We start from the raw sequence: 5,891 nt of genomic DNA on the forward strand, positions 1-5,891 counted from the left end.
GAATGAGCAGCCTGTCCCTGAAGTGTTTTACTCATGTAAGATACAGCCTATATAAAATCTCAATCAGACTGGAATAACATTTTGAATGGTCTTTTGCATTGGAATTGGTCATAAATGTATATAAGTGCTGAGACTTTTTCTCTTGAAAGAGAATCTGGTCAGAATAATTGATAGGCATATCCCTTCTCATGTGTTAAAATACCTAGGGAAAGACAAAACTTGGTTCAATGATGGTTGTGGACATGCTTATGTGGAAAAGTAAGAAACCTATCATCCTTGGAAGGGTAACAGATCACATTCGATTTAAAATAACTATTCTAGGGTATGAGCTAATGCTCAGAAAGTTTATTCTTACACTGAAAACGAATACAATTTAACTATAAATCCCTTCCTGATACATACCAGATAGGATCTTTAGTGGTGGGCTACCCTTAAATCTGCAAGTTTTGGCTTAAAATTAGCAGCTCCCTCTTTACTTACACTAGATGAATCTGTCATTTAGTGTCCAATGGAAAATGCAACCCACTTAAGGCTTGTCCACATTATTGAGCATGGCCGACGGGCACACTAATACCAGATCTGATAATTCTAATTCAGAAACTAGGAGGGCGAGTAGCAGTGGGGTGGTAGCCTTGGTGGCAGGTATGGAGGTCAGGTCAGAGACGAGGGAACGATGACCACAGATAAACAAGTAGGAACTGTCTCGACTAGTAAACTCAAGCAAGTTAGGGGTTGGTACAAATAAAGTGTCACCCTTAAATTATGGTGCTTTGGTGACCTTATTTCCTCACTAATGGTGGCATACAAGAGATGATAGTTCAAGAAAAGTTTTGGAATTGTGTATAAACTATTCAGTATGATTATTACTCATTAAAAGGTAATTCAATTCCAAGCAGATTCACATGATCTTGCTCATTGATTTTTTACTAAAATACCCTCTCTCTCTCTCTCTCTCTCTCTCTCTCTCTCTCTCTCTCTCTCTCTCTCTCTCTCTCTCTCTCTCTCTCTCTCTTGTTCCCCAAACATACCCATAATTTAGAGGATTTTAAGCAATTTCCTATATCCAACTTTAGTAGTTTGAAGAATGAGTTTAGTTTTTTATTATTGGTAGCCTAGTGATGTTAGTTTGTGTGGCCTCATCTCTGTTGGTTTAATTTGTTACTTAAATTATGTTGAATCGTTTTTTTTTTTTGTAAATTCATATTAAAATGAATATAAGGGTCCTGTTAGGATACGATTTAGAAAAAACTATAAATATCATATATTTTTTTTTTTCAACAGAAATAAAGTAGCTTAATGTCCGTAAGGCAACACGTGTCCCAAATGCACTTTGCATTGTTATTTAAGTACCTCCTAGTGATTATTATCCTTGAGAAATTATTATGGTATTGGTGCCCACTGTGTTCTCCTTATCCGCCAGTATTTGCCATCTGGACGAGTAAAGATTTTAGGCTACATTCCATCTGGTAGCATTTTTTTTTTTTTTTTTTTTTGCCAGATCCTTTGCTGTAGTGTTCCCGGTTCTGACGTAATCAACCTCATTCTCCCTACCCATTGGGATCTGGTATCACTATTTTTCCGTCGGGCAGGACTAATAGTGTGGACAGGTGTTTAGCTGATGTGGTTGATATTAAAAGGAGTAATGAGAAACTTGATCTTCCTCATTCCTGTTTTCCTGAGATTACTAACTAATTCAGCTTTTTGGTCCAGTGAAATCAGAATACTCTTGATGAATTTTAATGTTTATGGAGATGTAGACCAAAACAGTACTTTTTTTATATATAAAGACCTCTGATTCCTTTGCTCTCAAGTCATCTGTTATTTGCTGTAAGTAATCAAGATGTTTGTTTTGCAATTGCTAGAGAATTGGTAATGTGTTTGTGGTAGCTATAGCCCTGCTGATTACCATCCAATGTTCATAACACACATGTTATCTAAAGTTTTGTTAATGTCTTTTGGCAAAACGTCTAAATAGGTATGCTGAATGCAAAATCTTTCCCTAGATTGCAATTTGATTTTAGCAAAGGTCCTAGAGCATGTGATGTCCTTCCCACAATTTTCAATGCAGACCAGGAACTTTTTAAAGTTGGCCTTGATTTTAGTGTTGCCTTTGATCTTGTTAATCATGAGATCCTTGTTTTCAAACTCAAACAGGTCTTTTCCTGGCATCATTATTGAAATTTTAAGTAATTGATTGCAAAGAATTGTTGCTAGGCACCATAGTGAATATAGGAATGTAATATATAGGTACGTGAGGCAAAGAGGGCAGCTGACCTGAGGTGGGGTCAGGGACTGGGTCAGTCATATGAAGAGAATAAGAAGTTTTGGAAAGAAGTGAAGAGAGTAAGGAAGGCTGGCGCAAGAATTGAAGAGACAGTGAAAGATGGAAATGGAAGGTTGTTAAAAGGAGAGGAGGCAAGGAAAATGTGGGCGGAATATTTTGAAAGTTTTCTGAATGTTGAGGATAATAGGGAGGCAGATATAATTGCCGTTCCAGGTGTTGAGGTGCCAGTGGTGGGAGATGAGAATGAGAGAGAGATTACAATAGAGGAAGTGAGGAGAGCACTAGATGAAACGAGAGTAGGAAAAGCATCTGGTATGGATGGTGAAGGAAGATGTTGAAGGAAGGGGGTGTGACTGTACTTGAATGGTTGGTGAGATTGTTTAATATGTGTTTTGTGTTGTCAATGGTACCAGTAGATTGGGTTTGTGCGTGTATTGTACCACTATATAAGGGTAAGGGAGATGTGCATGAGTGTTGTAATTCAAGAGGTATTAGTTTGTTGAGTGTAGTTGGAAAAGTGTATGGTAGAGTAACTTTAATAGGATTAAGGATAAAACAAAGAATGCAATCTTGGAAGTACAGGGTGGTTTTAGAAGAGGTATGGGTTGTATGAATCAGATTTTTACAGTTAGGCAGATATGCAAGAAATAGTTAGCAAAAGGTAAGGAGGTGTATGATGCGTTTATGGATCTGGAGAAAGCATATGATAGAGTTGATAGGGAAGCAATGTGGAATGTGATGAGGTTATATGGAGTTGGTGGAAGGTTGTTGCAAGCAGTGAAAAGTTTCTACAAAGGTAGTAAAGCATGTGTTAGAATAGGAAATGAAGTGAGCGATTGGTTTCCGGTGAGAGTGGGGCTGAGACAGGGATGTGTGATGTCGCCGTGGTTGTTTAACTTGTATGTTGATGGAGTGGTGAGAGAGGTGAATGCTCGAGTGCTTGGACGAGGATTAAAACTGGTAGACGAAAATGATCATGAATGGGAGGTAAATCAGTTATTGTTTGCGGATGATACTGTACTGGTAGCAGACACAGAAGAGAAGCTTGACCGACTAGTGACAGAATTTGGAAGGGTGTGTGAGAGAAGGAAGTTGAGAGTTAATGTGGGTAAGAGTAAGGTTATGAGATGTACGAGAAGGGAAGGTGGTGCAAGGTTGAATGTCATGTTGAATGGAGAGTTACTTGAGGAGGTGGATCAGTTTAAGTACTTAGGGTCTGTGATTGCAGCAAATGATGGAGTGGAAGCAGATGTACGTCAGAGAGTGAATGAAAGATGCAAAGTGTTGGGGGCAATTAAGGGAGTAGTAAAAAATAGAGGGTTGGGCATGAATGTAAAGAGAGTTCTATATGAGAAAGTGATTGTACCAACTGTGATGTATGGATCGGAGATGTGGGGAATGAAAGTGATGGAGAGACAGAAATTGAATGTGTTTGAGATGAAGTGTCTAAGGAGTATGGCTGGTGTATCTCGAGTAGATAGGGTTAGGAACGAAGTGGTGAGGGTGAGAACGGGTGTAAGAAATGAGTTAGCGGCTAGAGTGGATATGAATGTGTTGAGGTGGTTTGGCCATGTTGAGAGAATGGAAAATGGCTGTCTGCTACAGAAGGTGATGAATGCAAGAGTTGATGGGAGAAGTACAAGAGGAAGGCCAAGGTTTGGGTGGATGGATGGTGTGAAGAAAGCTCTGGGTGATAGGAGGATAGATGTGAGAGAGGCAAGAGAGCATGCTAGAAATAGGAATGAATGGCGAGCGATTGTGACGCAGTTCCGGTAGGCCCTGCTGCTTCCTCCGGTGCCTTAGATGACTGCGGAGGTAGCAGCAGTAGGGGATTCAGCATTATGAAGCTGGATAATGTGGGAGGTTGGGCTGTGGCACCCTAGCAGTACCAGCTGAACTCGGCTGAGTCCCTGGTTAGGCTGGAGGAACGTAGATAGTAGAGGTCCCCTTTTTGTTTTGTTTCTTTGTTGATGTCGGTTACCCCCCAAAATTGGGGGAAGTGCCTTTGGTATATGGATGGATGTAATATATAGTATTCCTCAAGATCGCGTTCATGTCTCAATACTTCTCTCACAATATTCACACTCATGAGATGTAGTTTGGCCTAAAAAACCAACTCATTGCATATGCAGATGGTGCTACTGTCTTTGCCTTATTTCCATCTACTGGTTGTTGAATCTCTTAAAATAGATCTAGCTAAAATTAGTACATGGTGCAAATCTTGGGGCATGAAGTTAAACCCAAAAAAACTTAAAGTATGATTGTAAGCAGGTCGAGAAAATTCGCTACTCAATATCCATACGTTTGCATTGATTGTTTCATTGATTATATACAACTCTATGAAAATTTTAGGCATGACTCTTGATTGCAAATTTACTTTTCAGAAACACATTTGGCCATTTCTTCAATTGCAAAAAAAAATAACTTATTTAGAAAGCCTTTTATGATTTTTGCTGGTGAATCTATTGCGAAGAGATGTTTTAATTCTTTCTTTCTTTCTTGTTTTTTAGTTTTGTTTTCCTTCCTGGTCGTCAGCTGCTGACTCTCATCTGAATTTTTTAGACCGGATGTTATTTTCCGGTACTGTCGTTCAGTTAGTTCTTTTTGTATATTGCATAACAATTTTCGTAATTCGCACCATCCTTTGCATTCAGATCAAGATGTTAAATGTAGTGTGACTATATCGGCCGTGTGTTTATCGATATGGCTCACTAAGCTATTCATGGACTTTTAACCTCTGCCAATGCCCCTGATTGGTAAACGTCAGACTGGAGTTCGAGTCCCACTCGAACTCATTTGTTTCTTTGGTTTCTGCAACATCACCATCCTAGTAAGCTAGGGATGGGGGCTTTGAGCCTATAAGTTTACCTGCTGAGTCCTCAGCATCCATTGTCTGGCCCTCCTTGTCCCTTGTTTGGGTGGAGAGGGGTCTCTGGCGCTGATCATATGTATATATGGCCAGTCTTTAGGGCATTGTCCTGCTCGATAGGGCAATGCCACTGTCCCTTCATGTTTAAACCTTTAAACATGATGGATACGTCAACTGAGAATTTGGTGTTGTAGGGTGCCTCTTCTTTTGGATGTCACTTTTGCGACCATATCCCAGGACAATGAACATGTTAACACTTACTCAAGACCATGCGATTCATCTGTTGGAATTTTGCATTACCTTAAGGTTAACTTGGTTTGATCTATACATATCTTTATAATTATCTGCATAAATTTCGTTTTAGCAGCTGTTTTTAGGCATATGGATCACATGATCAAGATAGTGTAGTTGGCGATTGGTTAGCCTGAATTTTATGCCTGTGCATCCCATTTGTACTGGAATATCTGTATGTAGAACCAAATTTTTCCACGTGACGCTTATGAATTTCTGTAAACAGGAAATGTGATAAATTTACTTTTTCCTGAGATTTAGAATCGAAGCTTTTGAGTTGAGGTTCATACTGTTTTATATACATAAATTTTTGTGGTCAGTCTCAGGATTTAAAGGTCATAAATTTCTCCAATTCTCTTATTGCCATAAGATTATCTCCTTTGCCACATGAATGCGTTCCAAATAATATTCTTTTTTCTTAAATGAACCGCAAATCTCATGATTTCA

At 39.1% G+C, this 5,891-nt stretch overlaps 1 pseudogene; it reads right to left on the reverse strand.

Annotated features, from left to right (window-relative positions):
- Nucleotides 1–526: 526 nt before the first annotated feature.
- The window catches only part of LOC137654113 (uncharacterized), a 143,890-nt pseudogene continuing 138,525 nt past the window's right edge, over nt 527–5,891 (reverse strand).

This window comes from Palaemon carinicauda, chromosome 15 (genome assembly GCF_036898095.1).
Source record: "Palaemon carinicauda isolate YSFRI2023 chromosome 15, ASM3689809v2, whole genome shotgun sequence".
Taxonomy (NCBI): domain Eukaryota; kingdom Metazoa; phylum Arthropoda; class Malacostraca; order Decapoda; family Palaemonidae; genus Palaemon; species Palaemon carinicauda.